This window comes from Dermacentor variabilis, chromosome 5, assembly GCF_050947875.1.
Source record: "Dermacentor variabilis isolate Ectoservices chromosome 5, ASM5094787v1, whole genome shotgun sequence".
NCBI lineage: Eukaryota > Metazoa > Arthropoda > Arachnida > Ixodida > Ixodidae > Dermacentor > Dermacentor variabilis.
In genome coordinates, this window is record NC_134572.1 from 137,753,084 (window position 1) to 137,778,406 (window position 25,323).

A 25,323-nucleotide genomic window follows, 5' to 3' on the forward strand; every position below is an offset into this window, starting at 1 on the left:
CATGCGCGAAGCACTACGTGCTTGGCATTGTTAGCAGGTGTGCCTTATCATCAATTATGTGGTTTGGATGTTTGTTTTGTGGTAGCCCTTTATTAAAACGAATACTCTGCTGTATCTTCTATGCGTGACATCAAATATTGTATGCAGTTTTCACTTCAATCGCTGAAGTTCCTTTTTCTACTTTTTTTTTTACGTGAGGACGACCACGCGAAAAATTCCGACCAAGTAGACGCTAACAGCTTGGCTGTAAAAATCTAGCCTCTCGGTTTTTCTTCTTGCTGTTCACTATTTTGCTGTGTGATATCTTTTTCCAGTGACTACTTTTCCGGGGCTAACAAATTTTAACATTGTCGCTCGGCGCATTACGCGCCTGCATGTATAAGAACAATAAGAACAATCTCAATTCTTGTAGCCGATTATATCTGTTGTCTGTGTTGTCGCCACAGCTGTTGTAATCACATCGCATGCGGGAGGCGAATAGTGTTGTATGTTCTGGAACTTGTGCGAGCGCCAGCGAATAAGCTGAAACATTGAACTATACAGTCAAGTATATATAGCCAACGCGTCTGAGCCACAGGTCAGATTTTCGACGAACGCCAACTGTTCTCGCCGCTATAGTTCTGCTTTGAGTGTAACTTGTCTTTCTGGACACAGGTTCGGCCAATAAAGAGTTAGTTTTCCTAATTACCAGTTTTTACTACTGCGTTCTTCATTGTCGCTAAGCAGGGCACTAGGTTGCCTGTTAAAGCGCGTCCGGTGACGAAAAGAAAATAAGGCAAATAACATCGCTTGACCGACAATCTCACAACTAACACGGTGAACACTTCCTGTTGCTGCAGAAAGAGCAAACCATGCGCAAGACTACGTGCCATCAAATAGAGAGGCGAGACACGCACCCTGATACGATCGAAACAATCGTTCACAGACCTAATTTTACCGCCAGTGTACAAATTCTGGTGTCGTGAACATCATAAGTGGCTCCAAATGATTCTAGTTCACCTTGGCTCTATTTGGGTGTAGAAATTGCAGAAGAGTAAGAGGCAATCACTTATCTGAACTCTGACGGCGTTTAGAACTTCTTCACTCGTGGATTACGCTTTGCTGCAACTCTGAACTACCGCTGTCAGGGATAATCTCTTCCATGTTATTCCGTGCAACGTTAATAACTCTTTCATTTAGGAGCACCACCATCTGATTATGAAGCACGCTGTAGTAGGGGATTATGGATTAATTTTGATCCCCTGGCCTTCTTCGACGTATACATAAATCTTAGCACACGAGAGTTTTGCAGTTCGCCCCCATCTAAGTGTGGCCGCCGGGTCCGGGATCGAACACGTGACCTCGAGCTAAGCGACGCCATATAGGCACTTGGCTACCACGGAGGGTTATATGCAATGTTCACTCCTTCTAGAGTTTATTTTGCAACCAAGGACGCTTCCAGCGGATCCATCATCTTGAAGTAGTACAGAACACTAGCGGCGACATGCTTGCGGATACCGTAGCTCCGAATTTATCGTCTGCGCAAACGCCCTTTCTATGGCGTTATTACCAAGTAAATTCGTCCTCGATGATCATAGCCTCCTGGGTGTTTATAGGATCTCCACGCACCCACGATGCAGTCAGTGAAGATGAAAAGGAAAACACGCCGGATGAACCCGAGATTGTGACTCCGTAAAACGCCAAAACAACGTGTTTTCAGTTGCTCCGAGTTTCCTTGGCCTACTAAAAGTAACGGTGCTATCTCACTAGACGGCGATGAGGGTCCTTTTTCACGCACGTCACCTGAGCAGCGCTGGTTCCCCATATAGGAGGGAAGGTATACCTGATGCGTAGGCAAGGTACGACGTTTGTGGAATAATTACGGCCTCTGCAGTAAATTACTCATGCATGCACTGCACAGCGTTAGAAATTTGTTTTAGGTATGGCGTACAATTTCATTTCGTTAGTTGTATGGTAGGAGTTGTAGCAGTCATACGAGATCAAATATGAAATACGGTTTCTGTGCACGCGGAGTCAAAAGTGCGCGAGTGAAGTTGTCGCCTTTTGCTAAAATTACTTAATCAAGTGTTCGAAGCCGTTTTATGAAGGCAGCGCTCCAAACGTGTTGCGCATACGCGGGCAATATCTTCAATTGTATGGATTATTAACGGGAAACTGAAAATCGTAATGCAATTTCTCATGAAAAAACAGCTTCGCTAGAAATTGGGCAGCGATCCCGTTAGGTACACAAGCCTGCGGTGTTTTTTCTTTGCTTCGTGGCCATCGAGCTTGCAATGAAAGAAGGCTTGACTTGCTCGTGGTAGGAAGTCTACATATATGCTTAAGGGTAGCGCAATCTACTTCGAGTGACATGGTATACACAGAAGCTCGACAACTGCCTTTGGAGATAGTATACGACCAATGAAAACCTCCAAACCGCCCTTGGGAATCTTTACAGAGCATGACAGTGAGCTTCCTTCTGGTGAGTTACTGCGACTAACTGCCACGCGCCTTCAAAATATCTAATCAACATTCACAGCAGCTGTGCAAATGTGTCAACACTAGACATATGAAAGCGGCCTTGGACACGGTCCTTACTTATCGATATTTTTGGTACAGACGGAAAGCACAAGAAAGCTAAGACGGTGCCTCTTGTGGCTGTACAAATTATGCTTCGGCGTATAGCATACAATAGACAACGTTTAAGAATACAAATCTATGCATACGGCAGATTTATAATCGCCACAGTCTCCTTTTCTCATCTCGGAAAGTGGTGAAAAAAGTGATTGCATGAACCTTTACATCGATCATCACCAAAGACCACGTAGCTCCGCGTTATTTTCGTTGCAGCAAACTTCTTTGTGCGAAAGAACAAAAGGAAGTCAGTGGGTTATTTGTAGAAATAGTAAATTAACCTTTCGAGTCGTCTTGAATAAATGGACAGCCTTTAAAAAAGAGAATTGATTCCCAGCAATGAAGAAGTCATGAACGTTGCATCTTACGGAAAACATTAATGTATTTCAATGAGTGATCAGCCTCTTCGGATAACATGGCTGGATAACATGGCTAACATGGCTGGATAACAGGCTGGATGACAGGCTGGATGACAGGCTGGATAACAGGCTGGATGACAAGCTGGATGACAGGCTGGATGACAGGCTGGATAACAGTCTGGATAACAGCTCCTTGTACAATCCCGCCGCTAAATTGGATATTCGCATATAACCTAATTGTTTTCCCACTTTTCTCTGGAGAAGTGATTAGACGGCCATATGGCCTAACAGTCATTGCTGTGCGAAATCGCTTCACATTAGTAATTCAACACAGAAGCAAACTTCTGCGATACGCAGGGACAATTATTGAACGAATATGAATGAAAGTCACATATGCAAGTAATTTTCTGTATGGCATACGACGTTTCATTTCTCCAGAGTGCTTTTGTGGCCATGAAATTATGAATGTTTACCGAGTACTTTTTCAGTACACTAAATTCGTTTTCAGCAAACGTCCCTCTTGCAGTACAAAAATTATTTAGACGAGGTTAAGCGAGTTTATGGCAGCAAAAGGAGAACATGTTCTTTTGAGTCGACACATTGTTAGATCTGCATTTTGGCGAGTGCTTCTATACATTTATGTATAACGTAACATACTTGAGCTTTATGCTGATGACTGAAGTTGAACTGAGATGTGTGTTAAGATGTAAAATCTCAGTTAGTACATGGATGCTTTCAGCTCACACAGCTACAGCCGAAGATTTGTGCAAACAATTGGGTAACCGCTCACACCGACATTAGATGGCTAGGGATCCTGACATTGCATTTACCTTTTAATCCGCTAAATATAACTCAGTAAATATAATAACCACGATTAGACACGCTGGAGAAGAACGACCAATCACGACTTTTCAACTGGTTTATTGTCAATTTAACGCTGCCCATATAGTATGGGCTATCGTCTAGAGAGAATGTACTGACGCCTTGGTTATAATTAATGGCGGCAAATGGAGAAGCCGTGGAAAAGTATGAATACGATGACAAAATAGTGGATGCAGCATATGATTAGCCTTTACATGGTACGTGGCTCCAGTTTACTTGATAATTCTTGCCAGCTAGGTTATTGCTCCCTTGCGTATATACGGAGTTTATTAAATGAATTGTATAAACTCTCAACCAGTACTTAGACTAATTATTTAATAAACACAAATTCAACTCCATAGAGTTATACGGCTGTGTAAAAGAAAACTCGACTGGACTCGCTTTGCTTAACAGTGTAGGAAAGACAAAACATAGCGCAAAGAAGAAGACTCTGGCAATAGGCCTTTTCGTAGATTTAACGACAGCGTTCGACTTGCTGAAGCACGACGTCCTCTTAACAATACTTGAGGACTATGGAATTGGAGGAGCTCCGCTGGCGGTAATAGAGATCTAACTAGTCGTCAACGCTATGTCTTCGTCAATGGAACTAAATCTACACGACTAATAGCAAACTGTGGAGTACAGCAGGGCCATATCCTGGTGCGTTTCTATTTCTAAGTTACATTGACGACTTTCCTTCTCACATAGCTGAAGAGTGTACTCTGTATGCGGAAGATTTTAACATTTTGGCAAAAACAAATCATAACACAAAACTATACCATAAGGTAAATATCGCTCAGAAGAAGGTTTCGATGTGGTTAGAGGCCAACAAACGTCTGGCCAACATAGAAAAGGCAAATTACCTAGTGGTTGCGCCGAAAAACACGATACGGCTTAAAATGTGTACTATTTAATGTGAACGTGTTGTATGGATTAACACAGGCTAAATTGGTTTTGCGCCCACCTTGACTGAAAGGTGCCATGGCACGCACATGCGTTCCAAGTTACATTAAAGATGTTCAAGAAAATTCCGCTTCTTTATAAGGTGAAGCATATGTTTTCACTGAAAACTGTTATTTTAATTAAATCACTCTTTAATTCACACCCATATCACCTACGCCGTCCCAGTTTATGAGCCAACCTATCCTACAAGATAACATTCACTACAGGTGGCAAAAAATTCTGCATTGCGTGCAATCCTTTTTTAACAACGAGATTTGTTGTCATTTGCAATATCACTGTTAAACATTTAGTCCATCAAGTCATGCATTGAAGTTCAAGTCTTACTTTTAACCTACAAACTGATGCATCGTATAGTTCGTTGATCTTCACTAAAGTTCACTAAGCTGCATATCAAATGCGATCTACTTCAGCTAACTCTCTAGTGGCGCCAGCGAATTATGGGTTCATTTCATTTTTATATGGGGCACCGAAAGACCCTTTTTGTCCACGCTGTGGCAGCACTGCGTTCATGTCAACTTCCGGTCATGAATTTCTGACAGTCAAGTTGGCGAAGAAAAAGGAAATATCTTGTCGCACAGCATACTGTAGGCGCATATGCTTGATGTGTTTACATATAAAGAAAGTGCGCCATGCTTCGATCTCATGCATGGGCTTTATTTGTTGTTGCTCTGAACAATAAAATTCACTTATCGAACAGTCCAACTTTAGAGCAAAACTCATGCCAGGTGGAGGGTTCTGTAAGTTTAGAGGCTATTGTAATTTGTGTTGTTCCAGAGTGCTTAACCGGAAGTATTCTGAGAAACCTGTTTGTAAGCATAAAAAACCCTTCCTCATGCTTACCAAGAAACTTCGCAGAAGGCTTTCGGTTAAGCCTTTCAGAACAGCACAAGTTACACTAGCCTATAAATTTATAGAACCCTCCAGCAGGCACCAGTTCTACTGCGGAGTTGAAGTGTTCGACAAGTGAATTTCTGTGGTTAAGTGCAACAAAAAAGCTCGTAGACGAGCTCGACGCTTGGCGCAGGTTCTTCATATCTAAACACATCAAGAATATGTGCCTACAGTATGCTATGCGACAAAATACTTCGTTTTTTTTTTCGCCAGCTTGACTGTCAAAAAAGCATGACGGGAAGTTTCTTGTGGTCATGAATGCACTGCTGCCACAGCATGGACGAAAAATTCAGTGTATACCCTAAAGCATCAGTTCGATATTGCTTCGCGCATTCAAACTCTTCGTGCATTCGAACTTCAATCCCGGTTATGCTCAAAACATTGGCAACCATGTGTATTTTTTCTGCAACTACCGATTCATGTTTTCCTGATTGCATTAAGTGCCTTTTTGCAACTTGCTAAAGTTATAGCTTCAGTTGTTAATACTTTTATCTGTTTTTTCATGACGCATGCTCTTTGTTATGGTCTGTGGTAGAGAGAGAGATGCAAATGAGAGAAAGGCAGGGAGGTTAACCAGAGTTAAAACCTACGGTTTGCTACCCTTTACTAGGGGAAGGGAAAGGGGAAGTAAAGACGGAAATAAGAGCGCGACAAAAATGCGACCACAGTTCATGTCGGCATTCCAAGACTGACTGTTCTGAAAGTGGCCTGTCATCAAGGCGTGCCAATGCGGTAGCCAGTGACAGCCGGTGCGCGCTGTATCGAGGACAGTGGTAAAGAATGTACGTGTTCTATCTAGTCTACTCGCCGCCGCTGTGACTGCAAGCCGCGCTCTCGTCCATACCGACTCGGAAGGCGAGAGATCTTGTGTAAGCGACACCAAGCCACAGTCGGCAAAGTACTGCTGTCTCGAGTAAAGAGAGTCCAGATGAGGGTTGAAGTCGAAGGCATGGGTCCAGTCGGTGTAGGCGTGTGTACTTCAAGCTTAGTGTGTTCCATAAAGTTCTGATGGCTTCATTTGTAAGCACACGAATTTTCATTGCAGCGTCTGTTCTTGAGAATGGAATGGAGTGATTTAGCGTTTTATTTGTGAACCTGCCTTGTGTGGTCATTTGTAATATCCTAATATTTTGTTAAGGTTTTCGTGATTGCTTCACGCGTCTTGTTATAAACTTAGCAGATTATTAGAGCGTTTATTTTTATTGTTTATTTGCTGTCTTCTGTTACACGTGCTTCGTAGTATGTTTTGTTTGTAACTACCGTTTTACTCAAGCAGCTGCTTCGTGTGGTTGTTAGCAATACCTTAATACATCTTTTTTCTTAATCTATGGCCCCACACACAACTGCGAGATGAAATTTAAGGTCCTGCGTGTAAATAAGCTTATTGATAATTAAGTTTATTGAAGATTACATTTATTTATTTATTTACTTATTTATTTATTTATTTATTTATTTATTTATTTATCTATATTGACATCGAGTGTTGTGAGCAAGGTACAGCGTGCGCATGCGGACATATCCTTTTCCTCACCGATGCTCAGAACTTCCGAGATATTTTTCTAGATGCCTTTTCAGTAGAGCGATCAAAAGCAGTTCTTTCGATATGTGGTATGGGGCAACACAACGTGCAGTGCGCAGCCATAGATTGCTCGACACGCCCAGGTGCTGACAAGCGTATTTGAGCTCTTTTAATGTTTCATTGAGGCAGCGTCCCGTTCGGCCCGTATAATATCTCTCTCTTTCCGCCTGCAAGTGGATATAAGGTAGAATCACATTCTCCAGCCACTGCTTTGTAATCATGCTCTTCCTTTTTTTTCTCCGGCTTCTCTTATTGCCGTCTGTGTACCCTTAGGCAATCTGCACATGTTCTCTCGACCGCAGGTAACAAAGGGTCAGCATTACATTGACATTTAACAAATTGGTTGTTTGCGCTCCGCCGTCCTTGTTAGGAGTGGTTAGTGGTTTTACTCAGTTGTACTCGGCACATTCACAAAAAAAAACGAACACAAGCTAGCCGAAATGGTTAATTTACTCTTGATTGCGTCATTGTTACTTTTATTACGAATATTGAATACACTGTTCGACTAAAAAGGAAAATAAAGTCTTAGGAGAGAGAGTATGAAACGACATATCGAGCTCAGGAATATACTTGTTTCATACTCTCCCTCCTAAGTCTTTATTTTCCTTTTTGGCGCAACAATGTATTCATTAGATCCCAACCAACTCGCCCAACAACAAGTTCTACTCATTACGAATATTGTTGTGGTCATTCATTTATTTGTGTAAAACACATATAAATATAGTTCAGTGGAGTTCGGCATTGTTTGTGCGGACGGCTGCATGCAAGGGTCGCGCGGTGCGGTCAAAAGAGACGCGTGGTTCGACACCAAGACGGCGGCGATTTATAGCCATCGGGGGTGGGGGACCCGCGGTCAACGAAGAGCGCGTAAGCGGGGTGACTGTGTGTCGGGCTTCCGCCAGTCGGTTCGCGGAAGCAGTGCCCTGGCCTTGAAGTCAACCCCTCGTCGCTGAACCGCACTATGCCGAGACATTCGCAAACTGTCCAGATGCCCCAACAGAGCGTGGAAGTGCTTTCTTCGGGGAAGTGTGTCTGTTGCGAGGTTGTGAGACAAAAGGGGACTCGTTGCACTGCAGAGGATTTGTGGCAACGGCCTGGACGTATTGGAACTCCCGATAGTGTCACCTTGGAGCCCCGTTGTGTGCACACTGTGCACACCGCAGTGTGATTGGACGAACGATGGGGCGAGGGGGTTGCTGGGGATGCTTTTAGGTGCGTGCGGGGCCGTTGGAGAGGATGGGGTGGAGATTCGGCTAAGAAAGAGGACCGAAAATTCTAACATGTTACTCGTAGTGATGTCCGTGTAAATACTTTCCTTTCTATCGCTTGCCTATTTTATGTTAGTAAACAGTTAACCCCATTCCAATCAGCGTCACTGGCTTGCCCACTGTAAGGTGACTTCGCGACATCCATAATATCTTCAAGTTTTCCTCACTGACATCGAGGCGAACATCAACTGGCGCAGTCGGCAGGATCGCGACGTCTTTCTACTGAGGGCAAGTGACGTGTTGGTTGCGTGAGCGGAGAGCAAGCAGGCGGGAGAGCATTTGGAGGCCCCAAGAAAGGACACGACATCAGCGTCGGAAGGACGGCGCCGCAAGCTACGAGTAAGGCTGCAAGCTGAACAGTCAGCAGCAGGCTCATTGTTGCTGAGCGGAGCTGCAGAAATCCCGGAGACGTGCACCACAGCAATGCCGGAGATGCCACAGGTGGGATAGTGACGCAGCGCAGCGGAGTTCGAGTCAGGAAGACTGACAGGGTGAACCGCAGGAGCGCAGGTGACGTCACAGGTGGCACAGCGACGCAGCGCAGCGGAGTTCGAGTCAGGAAGACTGACAGGGTGAACCGCAGGAGCGCAGGTGACGTCACAGGTGGCACAGCGACGCAGCGCCGCGGAGTTCGAGTCGACAAGCCTGACGGGGAGAACCGCAGGAGCGCAGGTGTTGTCGAGGGCGGCATAGCGACGGTGGCGACGTGGAATTCGAGAGCAGTGAGCAGCCTGGAAAAAAAAAAGAACTGGAAGTTTGCGGATTAGTTTCGCACCGGACAACTATCAGCGGTCGCTGCGACAGAGAGCGGTCAGGAGCACCCAGGAGGGCCAACACCCCGGAGAGGCAGTCCAGGCGGCGGAGACAGGAGTGGTCAAGGTAGGGCACTTGTCTGTTGTCTCTTGGTCCACTCTGTCGGGCGATTTTTCGAGTGATAGTTCGAGAAAAAGATAAGTTTGTAGGACGTCTCAGGATGGCGGAGAGCGACATGGCTGCCGCTGGGACTGGTGAGGAAAGGGAGAATGTACCCATTGGACCGCGCGAGCAGTTGCTCACAAAAGAAGTGTTTGAGCTAGAGAAGCTGAGACTCATGGTAGAGATGGAAAAAATTAAACTCACTCAAATGCAGCTACAGCCGCTGGTGGATGCACAGCGCGGGCAGAGGCAGTTGTCGGGTATCAAGCTGGGGGAGTATGCGAAAGAATTGAAGGCAGTTCTTGCTCCAATGCCAGAGGCGGATCCCACAGTGCCCGCATGGTTTAAAAGCGTGGACACTCTCTTTCAAACATTGCAAATCCCCGAGGATATTCGTGGAGTGATACTGCTGCCGTTCCTGAATGAGAAGATGAGAGCATTTGTAGCAAGTGAGTCGGACGGCAGTGTAATGCCATACCCTGAACTGAAAGAAAAAATTCTAAAGGAACTTAAAATGACTCCTAATGAGTATCGGCGCTTATTCCTTTCTGTAAAGAAAGAACAGGATGATTCATGGCATCAGGTGGCGACCAGGTTAGAAACTTTGTTCTCATACTACCTAAAGAGTAGGGATGTCACAACTTTGACGGATCTAAAAGATTTGGTTATCGCCGATAGGTTTAAACAAATATTATCAGAGGAAGTTAGGACATACGTAATGCAGAATGAAGTCAAGCACTGGCTTGTTGCTAGCGAAATTGCTGAGCTAGCCGAGACATATGAGGAAAGCAGACGCGTGGGCTGGACCCGAGAGCGTTCGGATAAGCCACTCTGTGAAGGAGACAGACGCGTGGGGAAGACGAGTGGTCAAACAGGGAATGCAGGCAAGAAAACTCGAACGGGAGCTATCCGATGCTTCCAATGCAAGAAATTTGGACACTATGCCAGCAATTGTTCAGACACGCGACACGGTTTCGAGAAGGTGCAGCCCGAGGAAGAGAGCAGCAAAATTGTAGCGAGGGCGGAGATAATTGTATCTGACAGTTTTCGGCCGCAGTTGGAGCAGTGTGATAAGGCAAACCAGCAAGCCGCGTCGGAGGTGTTAAACTGGGTCGATTTGGAAGTTGGGGGGAATTCCGTCAGGGCTTGTCTCGATTCAGGTGCAGAGATAACTGTGTTGAGGACAGAGACGGTACCCGAGGCTTGTAAGGGCAAGAGTTCAGGTAAAATTAAGTTAAAGGGCGCATTTGGTCAGGTTGTTGACGCTGACCTGCTTTATCTACCACTATCCCTAGCTGGAGAGGATGGATGCAGACACCAACAGGTGCTGATTCTGTGTGCAGTCACTGATGTGTTGTCAAAAGGCATAGGCGCATTGTTAACGCCAGAGGCACACGAACTTCTGGAAAGTGCGAAAATGGAGCTGGATGAAGAAGCGCAGGATAGAGCCACTCTTGAGCAAGCGTTTATCACCACAGAAAATGCAGTCGCAGACTGGCCGGAAGGGGCTCCAGAGCTCGATGACGACGAAGAGGCGGGGGAGGATGTTATGATTGCGTCCGTAGGCCTGGCGGGAAACGAAGCTATGGGTTCTGGTGATGCATCTCCTGCTGCCAGCTTCAGGGTCGAGCAGAAAGAGGACAACTCGCTGTGTGAGGCATGGAAGCAAGCAGTTGATGGTACGCATGGAATGAAAGTACAGGATGGTATGCTTTTTCATGACGAGAGAATTAACGGCCAACAGCACAGGCAATTAGTGTTGCCCGAATCAAAAAGGAAAGAAGTTTTAGAGCTTGCGCATGATAGACCCAGTGGCGGCCACTTCTCTGAGAAAAAGACGAAGCAAAGGCTTAGGAGCGCATTCTTTTGGCCTACTATAGTTGCGGATGTAAAGCGCCACTGTCGAACTTGTCATACTTGCCAGACATTTGCACGACCGTCATTTAAAGACAACGTGCCCATCACCCCATTGACGAGACCGGAGCGACCCTTTGAGGTTGTATACATTGACTGCATAGGGCCACTTGACCCGGCATCGAGGCGCGGGCACCGCTATGCCTTGAGTGTGGTGGACTTATGCACAAGGTGGGCGGAAGTGATTCCCTTAAGGAGTCTCACTGCGAAAGTGACGTGTCAGGCTTTGATAGAAGTGTTCTCGCGATACGGGACGCCTGAACTGATTTGTTGTGATCAAGGCACCAACTTTGTGTCAAGGTTAACACAGGAACTCATGGAGCGGTTAGGGGTGAAGATGCGGTTTTCCACGCCAGAGCACCCGCAAAGCAACGGAATTGTTGAAAGGTGGAATGGCACCTTTAAGGCAATGCTCCGGCACGTGGTCCATGATCACAAAGGGGACTGGGACCGCTACGTTCCGTGCGTGTTATGGGCGTATAGAGAAGTGCCTCATGATGTAACAGGAATTTCGCCATTCGAATTGATGTTTGGCCGAGCACCGCGTGGGCCGCTTGACATCCTTCGGCAAACATGGACTGGAGAGTGGACACTACCTATGGGGTTGAACAAGCCAGCAGCGCAGTACTTGAGGGATCTCAGGACTAAGATGGCGGAAGCATCGGCTAAGGTTAATGAACATTCTGAGCCGATTCAAAGAAGGTACGCGGAGAAGTACAATTTGAGGGCGAGGGAAAAGCAATTTGTAATAGGTGATAAGGTTCTAGTGCTGGATGGTGGTCAGATAGGCAAACTGCAGCCAAAATGGAAAGGGCCAGCGGTAATAAAGGAGAAGAAGCGGGACAACAGTTATATTGTGCAGTTTGAAGAGGGAACGAAGTGGGTGCATGCGAATCGCCTGCGGCCATACATGGCGAGATCCTATAACGTAGGCGTAGTGTTTGAATCGGACGAAGAATTTGGTGCAGTGACGCATGCCCCCTGTCCTAGAGTGAAGGAAGAAAACGTACAGTTCCAAGTGGTGAACGAGACATTAACGGCGCAACAGTGTGACGAGCTACTTAGAGTTTTAGGAGAAGCTCAGGAGGTATTCTCTCAACGACCAGGTAAATGCTTGATAGGTTCACATAGAATTACACTGCTTCCAAATGCAACACGGGAGAAAGCACACCTGTACAGGGTGCCAGTGGCATTCCGCAAGGAGATTGAGCGACAGGTTGCTGAACTGCAAGACTGGGGCTTTGTGTATCCGGTAGACAGCTCCTTCGTACATCCAGTAGTGTGTGTAGCCAAGAAGGACGGCTCATTAAGGATGTGTGTGCATCCTTAATGAGCCGTCATTTTACAGGTTTGTATGCTTGGAGAGTCATGCCGTACGGGCTGAGAAACTCGGCCGCAACGTTTCAGAGAATTATGAATGATGTTTTACGTGAGCATTCAGAATATGCCATGGCATATATTGACGACGTGGCTGTATTTTCTACAACCTGGGCAGACCACATGCTGCATCTGCGAAAGGTGTTGGCCATTCTTAGGCAGGTGGGTCTGACGGCGAATCCTGCTAAGTGCAAGTTCGCACAGACAAAGGTGAAATACCTTGGTCATGTCGTCGGATCCGGGACGCATTCCCCCGATCCAGAGAGGGCGAGTGCCATCTTCAAACTGCAGGCCCCTAAAACCAAGAGGGATCTTAGGAGTGTGCTGGGCCTTTTTAACTATTACCGTGAATATGTTCCCGAATATTCTAAAGTGGTGCGCCCGCTAACTGACTTGACAGGCCGTAGGATACCTAAGGTGATCCCGTGGAATGAGGAGGCAGAAAATGCATTTTGCGCTGTAAAGAACATATTAGCATCAATGCCGCAGTTAGTGGCGCCTGATCATGATAATGAGTTTCTGTTGACAACCGATGCCTCCGAGATAGCGGTAGGGGCTTGCCTATCGCAGCTTGTGGAGGGAGAACAAAAGCCAGTCGCATTCTTGAGTAAAAAGCTGACAGCATCACAGGCAAAGTGGTCAGCCATAGAGAGAGAGGCGTTTGCGGTCGTGTGGGCGCTGGGGAGGCTGGACACCTGGCTATTTGGAGCAAAAATAAAGGTGGCCACCGACCATAATCCGCTAACGTTTCTGGCCGGCTCCGCATCCACCAGCCCAAGGCTGATGCGCTGGTCACTTGCGCTACAGAAGTATGAATTAGAGATAGTTCACATAAAAGGCACGGCAAACCGATGTGCAGATGCACTGTCGCGATTAGATGACGGGGAGGGGGAGTAAAAGACTAATACGGGAAGTGCGCAGCCACGGTGGCTTGGCTAAGTGCTTGTGTGTATAGGCTTGTGTGTGAGTGAATGCCGGTTAGGACGCACGTGCCCAATTCTAGTGTTCCCGGGTGCCGCTGTCGACAGACCTCAAGGTCGACGGCGAAGCTATTTTTGTTGTTTTTACCGCGGATGCATGGTGGACCTGACAGCAGATTTGTGCCCTTCCGTTGTGGATTGCAAGGACCATTCGTGATGTGCTATGTGGTGTGTGCGGGTGGTGTGTGTGTGAAATGTCACGCTGACAACAAGTATCCCCGTGACATTCTTGGTGGGGAGGAGTGGAGTTCGGCATTGTTTGTGCGGACGGCTGCATGCAAGGGTCGCGCGGGGCGGTCAAAAGAGACGCGTGGTTCGACACCAAGACGGCGGCGATTTATAGCCATCGGGGGTGGGGGACCCGCGGTCAACGAAGAGCGCGTAAGCGGGGTGACTGTGTGTCGGGCTTCCGCCAGTCGGTTCGCGGAAGCAGTGCCCTGGCCTTGAAGTCAACCCCTCGTCGCTGAACCGCACTATGCCGAGACATTCGCAAACTGTCCAGATGCCCCAACAGAGCGTGGAAGTGCTTTCTTCGGGGAAGTGTGTCTGTTGCGAGGTTGTGAGACAAAAGGGGACTCGTTGCACTGCAGAGGATTTGTGGCAACGGCCTGGACGTATTGGAACTCCCGATAGTGTCACCTTGGAGCCCCGTTGTGTGCACACTGTGCACACCGCAGTGTGATTGGACGAACGATGGGGCGAGGGGGTTGCTGGGGATGCTTTTAGGTGCGTGCGGGGCCGTTGGAGAGGATGGGGTGGAGATTCGGCTAAGAAAGAGGACCGAAAATTCTAACATGTTACTCGTAGTGATGTCCGTGTAAATACTTTCCTTTCTATCGCTTGCCTATTTTATGTTAATAAACAGTTAACCCCATTCCAATCAGCGTCACTGGCTTGCCCACTGTAAGGTGACTTCGCGACATCCATAATATCTTCAAGTTTTCCTCACTGACATCGAGGCGAACATCAACTAGTTCTATTTTACACTTTCATGTGGGTCAACAGCGGGCTCCGGAAGGTTGGCGCTCGACTAAAGTCAGGGTTGCTGAGCCACGCGGTATGCCGAAGGCGCCACTGCGTAGCCTCCAGCACTGAACTTAGGTTGCCGGTGGCAGCGGGCGTGCGTCTCTAGCCGTACTTCACACACTCGTCACGAATTCTGCGTCATTAGTATTGCCCGTGCTTCGAACGCTAACTCAGGAACTGTCGTACCGCCGCCCTATCGATTCCTCACCCCTTTTACGCCGCGGTTGTACTTTTCTTCCGCGAGCCATCTCTGATTAGCACGGACTCGCGGAGCCAGGCTGGCCACTCAGCGGTGGCCCCGTTCATTCATCACGAAACCCGGGGGCATCCGTCACCGTGCCCAATCTGCGCCAATCTCGGTGGCACGTCTGGGCCAATGCAGCAAGCGTGCGAGAAACCGCAGTTGCATCCCACGTTGGGACACGCTCGGCGTGTTTCCGAGTCCGCAGCTGCTGCTTCTTTTTGCATAGGCGTCGCTGCAGCCTGCAACACGTCTTCTTTCCAAACTTTCTAGTGCGGCTGTTGTCACTAAGTGGATGCGAACAAGTGGACAAGCGTGCGCTATCGCCAGTGGTTTGCAACTGTCTGGGCTTTGTGCAGTACCTTCGCATCGGTGGAAATCATGCTGAACCCGCGCATTAAGAGAGGGGTTCCGCTCAATGCTTACTTTTTGTACACAGATAGCAGTACAGTTTTCACCGAAAGCTGAGGGAAGTGCGTTTCTGGTGAAGGCTGTGCTAGTTGAAGTGCAAAAGAAATCTTGTACTAACTTGACCATGCGAATTGGTTTCTGCAACGAGTTTATCTGAGAGCGACCGCAGATCTTTTCGTAAAGCACCCTTTGTTTTAACCTTGCACGTTTCTAACGCAACGTAACAGAATGTCGCAAATCATATGGCGTCCTTCGGCTAAGTTAGACGATAATTTACAAGGGTGATACGAGTTAACTACAGGCTAAAGCACTCCAATAACGCGTATTGACGCACATTGTGGCAAAGCTGATTCCATGGCGAACCTTGCCAGCACATAAATGTGCATGCTCTTGCTCAAGGCAACTGCGTAGGCTTGAAGAAAAAAGAAAACTCGAACATGGAAGTCGTACTACGTACGCTAAAGCCTTGTCTCAAACAAAACCTGTAGTCGATTGCCGTTCACTGCGGGATCACCGTATGGTGCGGCCTAAGAATGCCTCACGTGAAACATCGAAGTCCTGGCTGAACGTCCGGCTTGGACAATCTTAATGGGCGATGATCGACGAAAAATTCACAGCAATTTTCCCAGGTGATGTTTTTCTCCTTGATGAATAATGTAGCACAGAACATTATGTGCGTCTTCCGCATTGTCAATTTTCCATCGTACTTATACTATCCACAAACGCGTATTCTATAGTGTTATTTTGGACTGTTTCTGCCACAGATGTCACGTCTTAATAAAGAAGCGCGGCTTGCCTACACGGCAAAACCTGCTTGAAATAGGCCTTTGTATCCGCATTTTTTTCTTCTCCCATCTCTACACATTTGCAGTCTTTAGAAAGGGCATATTGATATATTGGCAGCAAACTACAACGCATGCTGCGGAGCAGGCCAATTTTCTGCAACTGTGCTCGTAGAAGAGCTGTTGCAAGTAAGGGGAGCATGATTGAAAAGTTCACTGCAGTAGAAAATTCCAAAAGAATCCAGGTTATTTGGTAGCACCAAATTGCTTGTGTGTCGTCAGCGGAAAATGAATCTGGAAGAAATAATTCGAGAGAGTGGCAAATAAGCCAGAATAGCCCTTGAGATATGTGACACAGTATTTATGCCCCATTGGCTTAAACTTAGTATTTTAGGGCAATAATCATTCGTCATTCACCAATAATCACCAGTAATAATTTGTCGCTCAACAAAAGAATGGCATATTTTTGTTGTTTCCGTTGAGTTAGCATGGTATTTGCCTATCACTACAAATCCCCGTGATATTTGTCACTTATCACGATTTTATATACAAGTTTATGATAGTATTGTACTGCCATCAGTCTGCACGTTAGATCAGATCCAGCTGGGAAGTGTGGCGGAGAGTTTTGAGCAGTGTGATTTGTTCTCCTCATTCTTTCTCTGTATTCTGGGGCATCATGAGTCATGAAAATTACATAAAGATGCTGATAGACATGGATGAATAATAAGAAATAAAATTAGGGACATAATGAGACACTTAGAGTCCCGGTTTAAAAAACTCTGTATATTTCAACAGACTGTGTTATCAGACCACTTGCATCGGGTGCGCTAAATCGCACGTGTAATCACAGAAAAGGCAAGCTGTATTCTAATCCTAGTTTGTCTCAGCTCGCCTGAGCAACAGCCACGCTATCATCGTCAGTTAAAATAAAATGTCTTGCTAATTACGGTGGTTAAATCGTGATTTAATTGGTTTTCATATGAAGTAAAAGACAATTTAGCATTGACGGAAGTGCGACACAAGTGCGGATTTAGTTATCAGTATAGAAAGGGGCTGCGGTAACTTTGTTATTGCTGTTGTCGTTGTTGATTATCAAGCCAATGAATGTTTGTTCTATACGTGCGAAATGTATGTGTTCTGTCAGATGATCAATACATTCTTGTATACGCTGAAACCAATATTTGAAGTGACACAATTGCGGTGTGTGTCCATAAACGTGTGTGTCTGTGGGGGGGGGGGGGTGAATGAATTGCGAAAAGCGTTTCTTTGCTATCACCTTTGGAGAACCTTGACGAAGAGGGAGGCGGTGGCTTTCATTGCCCCCTATACATGAGCGCACGTTTTTATCTTGAAATATTGAAGGAAGTTAGTCAGGCCACGCAAACCCTGCGTACATGTGATGCCGAGCAGCAATAGTAATCGCATGTTAAAGATAGCGAAGGACTCGAGAAGATTTTTGCGGACGCTTTGCCGGAAAAACAACCATTAGAGATGAAGCGAGCTCTGGAGCTTAGCGGCGGTTGCTCAAGTGAGCCGAATAGTAGTTTTGATTTTCGGCCTGTTTTTAATGTAAGCTGTACAACAGTACGCGTTTTTTTTAAGCAAGGCACTCATCTTTTCGTGCTGTCTGTAAACTTTGAGTTGCCCAACACGATTCTCTCTCTCTTCCCTTCGAATGCCCACAATCGTAGAGGGAGGTCGAAGGAGAACGTTCCTATTCTTTTACATCAATTACTTAAGAGTAAGATTACCGTCGGACGCTAATTAGCGTGACATGAAATTGGGGTCTCCTCAGCGCTCGTTCCCCTCTATGAATTGGCTCTTCATCGCGGTGGTGACGGCGGAAGTCTAACGATCAGTGCAGATAAAGGGCGTTTGTTCTGACGCAATTTGCTGTTCTGGACATCCTTGTCGTGTGCAGTAAAATTCTATTCACGACTGCAAGTCCTTGTGGGTAAGTTTTGGAAAATGAGCGGCTGTTAATGAGCGGCCATCTCATTATCGGGGTTCCCACGTGAGAAGTCTTTTCGCCGTGAGTTGGAACGATGATTTCCAGTGTCAAAAGAACGGAAAGGATCATCTAGGGGATTCAATGTCATAGTACTACAAATAGGCGCCGAACTGAACGACAAGGAAAATGAACCAAAATGAGGGGTCACAGGGAGGGTACGTGGTGTATACCACGTATACGGTGACGGTATACGGTGACATATAACCCTTATGCCTAAGCTTCTCGCTTGTTGAATGCAAACTTTGAGTATGCGGCGTATGTTATCATCTATAGTGGCGCGCGGACCTTGCAATGAAGCTTCTGAACTGATATCTTCTTTAGCTGCTTTACTGTCGTTCTCGCGTTTTGTTGCAGTTGACTGAATAATAAATGAACTTTAATTGAAGCAGTTACTACTCATTCGAAGTGGGAGGGTCCTACTCGAGATCCTTCGACTCAACCGTAGGATTTATCCTCCCCCTCACAGAAAGCTCAGCACGGAAGAGGCAGGAGCTCTAAGACTTATTCAGACTAACACATTCCCAAACCTACGCGGATACAGCAAAATATACCCACAAACGTATCGCGGCATGTGCCCCTGGTGTGGCGACACACGCCCTACACTCTTTCACATATCGTGGGGGTGCGGGGGCAAACCTCCGCACTTAAAGACGCCTAGCACGTCATTTGACCGATGGGAGGTACAGCTGACCGGCGGTACCCTGGCGGGACAAGAAGCTCTCGTCCAGCAAGTACGTCGAGCAGCCACGGCCAGTGGAGTCCTGGAATGAGGACACCACCCACTCGACCTCAAGAGCAACGACCTTGATGGTCCAAGTAAATATTCTCTCTCTCTCTCTCTCTCATTCCAGAACCCTCTGGCCTGCACCGGCCGCCGGGCCCGGGCGACCTGTCGGCGCTGGTCAATTAGGTCCGTCTTGGAGGTTGCAGATTTCCATGTTTCATTGAGGAGGTTTGGGTCTGCGTCTGCTGCTGCTTGTTGTGTCACTGTGATGTTTGTCAGGGTGTGCTTGTATTGGAGTAGAACTTTACAATGTGGACAGGTGTAGCTGTATAGCACCTGTTCGATATGATTCAATAAGATGCCATGTGTGAAAGTATTGCTATGGAGTCGCCTTGAGTCAGTGCCTTCGTCTCTTGTTATTTTTGGAAGTAAGGTAGGGTATACACAGCGTCGAGGCCGATAGTGTTGCAGTAGTGCTTGGTAAGTAAATGGTATATGGCTTCTGTTCATTTGTCGATGTGGGTGGGTGGGACGTGTCTAGGATATTGCGTGGGAGGCCCGGTTGACACTTGCGTGGGCTGCGCTGTCTGCCACTTCATTCGCCTCGAGTCCCTAATGTCCCGGAACCCACATGATGCAAGCGTAGGGGGAAGAAGTGAATATGCCTCCTTGATATACCTTCGAATGGTTATAGAAGAGAGAGCTGCCAGGTCTGTGCCCTGTGTGGAAGCCACTTGATATAAAACTTGTGATGATTCCATGTACACTGCGTTTCCCCCAACTTCCTAGTATGGCAGGGGCATAAAAATAAAAATTAAATTCACAAGTGCGCTTGCTCAACTCAAAGACTGACAGTTAAAAAGAAATGACTGAAAGTGTGAGTAAAAGGACTGAGCGTGAAAGTACGTTATGACATCCTTCTGAGTTAGCGATATTATAATTCTTGATTGTTTGCTTAGCGTTCTCGTTGACACTGTTTTGAATATTTCTTGAAAAACTAACCAAAATTGTCGTAAGCGCGAAAACTGCAACTTGCTGAACCAGAGGTAACTTGCGCCTTCTTTTGAGATAACCGGGAAGCCATGGTCGCTTCACTTACAGCGCACGTGTTTGGCATGCCAACTTACAGACGACCCACTCCCTCACTGTCACTACCAGACTTCCCACTGTGCGTTTACGAGAGAAAGCCCCGTAAAGGATGACGTATTCAACGCATGGTTTATCATGCTTAGGCACTTTACAGCGCATTTTTCGTTGGTGTTCATGTCACGTGCACCTTTTGTATTGAGTAGTGGTTGTGCGTAAACAGGGGCCTCTCGAGTGGCAAAACTGCGAACAGCAAATGAAAGATTATAAAAGTAAGGAGAAGTAAACAGGTAGCCGAAAAGTACAAGAAGTTCAAAAAATTGGAAAGGAAATTGTACCGTTGTGGCGGGCAGACCGCCAGGCTTTGAAAGAAAATGCCACTGCAATTGTATCCCACGCCAACAACGATCTAGTACGAGTTCCAGCGCACGGATCCTCTTCTGCGAAAACCCATAGGCTGGCTCACAGGTCTAAGAACATCTCTGATAGTGAAAGGCTGTGAGCGATGGCGACTCGAGTTTCTAAACGACAAATTAAAAGCAACGCTTGTGAAATAAAAGGAACGAAGCTCATAAAAATATAGGATGCACGCGTAGCACTCCATTCCGGATATAATTTTTTTCTGACTGATACTTTCAATGTGTTTCTATGGATATAGTTAGATATATTTCAATTACTGACTTTTCGGTGACGCTTACACTGGAGGCGCTCGAAAGGAAACGATACATATCCCACCCCATGTATTACGGAGCTTCCTCAGCATTGCCCGTATTCTGGTGTGGCCGAAGCACTTCTCCATTATAATATTTACTGTTTCAATTCTGCTGCTGTGGAAATGCAGAGCTCGTATCACGGTCTCCGAAGACTTTTCCTTGCAGGCAATGTGTCACCCGCAAGCCATCTTCTATTTGCTCTAACAATATCAACTTACATGCTCCTTTAAATGTAGGAAAATAAAAGTACTATGCATGTAAAAAAGATTAACATGAACCACAAACTTGTTTTTCACATGAACCAATACACTGAAAAGTCGCCAGTTCCGTGCCCGCATACATGTACGACCCTTATACACTCATACAACCTTCCCCGAACGCTCGAAAAGCCCAAACTATAGCAAACCAACGCGTACGTCATGTATATAAAAACATTACTGCCAAAGTTCTTGTAAATGTTGTAATGTTTGTAAATGTTAGTGTTAAGGCCGGTCAAAGCTGCAATATCACTGCTCTTAATGCAAGTGTCTTTTTTTTTCTATGGCCACAAGTGCGCAGAATAACTGTCACCATGTTTGCTGACTAGTTTCACGAAAACGTGGAACCAGTCAAACCGCCGTACACGGCTTTCATCCTGCCATCTCTGCAATTTATGTACTCCAGCGTATTTATGTAGCAAATGTACTTTTTGTACCATATTACCCTCCCTCATAACCAAGGCCGTCATTTACCTTCCTAAAGCACATCGGGCATCGAGAAGCATGCCGGACGTCCGACAGTCGACGGCGTGGGATATTCTTTACCTTCTGAGGTCGCGTTGGCTTCCTATTACGCAGTCGTTTCTATATGTTCCATTTACCCTTTCCCGTCTCTCTGGCATTCTGAGCGAGTTTCGTTGGAGCCTTGTGACAGCGACGACCATCTCTCTATTCTTTCCTTTTTCTGCCCCCCGTCGCCTTCCCCAAGGCGCTAAGTTGAGCTCCCTAAAGGACTGTCGAGAAAGCGCCTCGTCTTTTCCCCAATCATTCTCTCTCGCCCCTGGTCCTTCAGAAATGGCAGGTCAGAGAGAATGAGCTTTTTCTACCGTTCCCCATATTTAAATACGCCATAGCAATAAGAAGAAAAGCAAAGAAGGCCGGGGAGGAGAGGAGAAAGCACTAAATGAAAAATCGCATCGCACGAAACTACAGTGTATCGCTAAACTTAGAGCACTTCACGACGGAGCAAGAAAACTGGACGAGGAAAACCGCAATACTCGCACATTTTTCTGTTTGCGCTCATCAAACGGGACAAAATCCACCAGCATGCAAAGTAGAGAAAGAAAAAAGAGAAGCTGGTGCATTTTGCAGAGCAGCCAAAGGCGTTGTCCCAGAGCCAACCCAGCTTTCTTTTTCTTGATTGTTTCTTGATTGACTTGTTTGTTTAAACAAAAAAATTGCCGACGATTACGTTACTTCCTAATGCGAAATTTGAGTGCAGCAAATAAGCTGTTTCACCTTTTCGATAGATTGAGGCAAAGAAATCGAGCAACACATGTATGCGCTATCACAGAATTTTTTTTTTATTTTTCACACGTATTCCTTTAACAAAGACTCCACTAACAGTTCTTGACAGTCATGAAGGAAGCTTTGTGGTCGGAGAAATAGACTGATATATGTTCGACTTGGTACACCAATGCTTGATTCTCAAAGACGAGATCTATACAAGTGCCTCGCGAGGTTGTCACAGCCGTGGGACGCGTTACGAGCGAGAGGAACGGGATGTTCTCCCGCATAAGTGTTAGGAAATTGCTGTTTGTCTTTATGTCAAGCCGCCACCGATCTGGCTCTCTGATTGCCACCGCACAGGGCGAACGGCAGCGGCAATTTCGGCTCGGGCGGTGCACATATACAGATCCGCCGCCACCGATCTGGCTCTCTGATTGCCACCGCACAGGGGTTGCATTGGAGGAGGAGCGAAGAAAGGAATTAAGTTCGAGCCGGCGCTTTGACAACCGGAGACTCGCAGGAAGAGGGGGGAGGGGGGCGGCGTGTAAACCCAGCGGCAAACGATGGGGGCAGAAGCGCGCGCAGCAAGCGGACAACACGATAAAGGGAGGAGGGAAGAGATAGCAGCGACTGACTGATGCCGCTGACGCCGATAGTGAGTCAACCCCAGCTGCGGAGTTGGTTTCAGGGACAACGAATAACCGGCGCGTCGGCAACTGAAGAGCACCCTATCCGCCACACAAGAACAGGGGGGGGGACCCTTTCCTCCTCTTTCTGCATGGCGGCGACGGTGTTCTATGCAGTCACGTTATCTTGACTCTCTAGCGGCGTCAGCGGCATCCAGCGGTATCAGTCGGTCGCTGCTAGCGCTGGGGGGATGAAAGGGGGGCGGAGCTGGTTACGAGGCCGACGACGACGCCGACGCGAAACCCAGGAACGGACGCCAAAGAGCTGCGCTCTAAAAAAGAAAAGTTATAAGCGCGAAGTCCGTACTTCATTGCAACAGTCGCCTTTAGAAACATAAAACCAACTCAGCAGAATACTGCAGATATATCTCCGCTCAAGAGGCAATGACATTCAAAGCTAGAACACCGAAGGTAGGTAAGCATAAACTATTCATCATTTGTAGATATCAAAGCAACCGGCAGTCGTTGTGATTCTACAGTTCATTCAACTGCGAAATCAGTGTGTCGAAATGCTCTACAAGAAATATATAAGCTGGAGCTCCATTGAGGCATAGGCACTTCGCCAACTTATTTTATTAGGCGCTCACTAAAGGCCAACCATGGATATAGTATCTACAGTCACCTTCACCAGTTTAGGTTGTAAAACCTTGGCAGCGGCGTACTGGTGGCTTTATGGTCAAGTAGAAGTTTCACCAGTGTATATAGTTGGGCGCGACGTCGCAGTCAAAGAGGTAACTGATATAATTGTTTTTATAAGTATCCGTCTAAACCGGAATATAGGTCGAGTGGGAAAATAGGTCGACCACGTACCTTGAAGTGGAGAACACACGAATAATAAGAAGAACGAGTCACTGAAACGCGTTTATTTTCACAACAGCATAGTCACCGCCACACTTGCGCACAAAGTCCGCAAATGCGGCTTCAAACTGCGTACATTGCACTGCACGATGTCAATGTGTCTGCCTACAACGAACGCTTTCTTAAATTTTTGTGTGCACAAATATCGCACGCTTTTTTTTTTTTGTAAACGCCGAACTGCCGCTGCGCGGCCGTGTCAACGACTTGCCTTTTTGTCTTGAACGCCGCTGGAAAGTATCTCCACGTGCCGCAGTGAAGCCGTTCCTGCAGATTTTATCTTTCCCTTCCTTCATAAACAATGCAGGGCAGTAATGGGCTAGTAATGAAAGGATTTACTATAGCTAGCGCTAACTTCTAAATGTTTGGTAAACGAACACGACTACTCTCTCGGCCGAGTCGAACTACAGGATCGCGGTAGGGCCATAAAATTGATGTTTAGTGCATTGTTCTGTGTATTTTTAGTCAATGCACGTGCAGGTAATACCCTCCTGTTTACAAATGTACCTGAATATGAAGAATTTCGGTATCCGCCAGCAGCAGTATAGAGAAAGCAGAAACAGAAAGAGACATATCATATACAACAACTGAGAGGTGCCTTGATAAATAGCCGCCCTTTGCTGAAGTATGCAAAGTTACATCTGTTCGAACAAAACATCTTACTCCTTTTACGTATACTTTAACAAGTCATGGTAATAAAGACATACCTACTTATATTTCAGTAATAAGAAATTCATTTTGCATTTTTATGTACACTGAACAAGAGAAAAGGTGTATTGGTTTTCTTATTTATTTGTTTCACGTGGCGGCAGATTTGTTGCATACAAATAAATGTTGTTTATTTCAACTAATTGACACCATAATGTACATTAGGTTACCGAAATGCATTCGATAGTTCTTGCGCTGTCAAGCGAAGGTACTGAAAGCAAACAGGCCGATACTTTGGGAAACAAGGCGAGGCTTGAATAATCGAATATTCTGGATCATCCGTTTGCTTCGATGCTTCGTTATGATTAGTTATGATGATGGATTGCCGACAAAACGTCCCTTGTAATGGAAAATTAAAAGAAAATATTGTAACCTGCCTTGTAATGGCAACCAGGAATGACAAAAAAAATATACGTTTACTTAAAGAAACGATGTAATATGGGCGAGAAGTTCTATTAATATTTTCTGTTATATCCACACTGAAACCAATGCAGCACCGAGGGCAACCTTTAATTGGCTCCATGTTTTTTTTTCTTTTTTTTCATTTGCAGAGCTCTTAATCTAAAAGTGCAAAGAAATAACGTTTTATATAAAATATTCGAAGTCAACGTATCAGGAAACACAATTTTCATTGAACTCCCACTACGTGGAAGCTTAGTGGTTGTGGCTTTGCGCCGTAATTTAAATTTCCGTGACAAAGCAGGGACAGGACGCCTAAGTGAAGAACGTCGTAATAACCCGCAATTTAAAAACAAAATGCACGAAAGTAAATCGATATGAAGCAATGCATATCCCCATTAATGACCTTTCGTTCGAACGGCAAGCCACTTTACTTAAAATTAATAAGCGCTGAATAACGACTTCATGTATCTG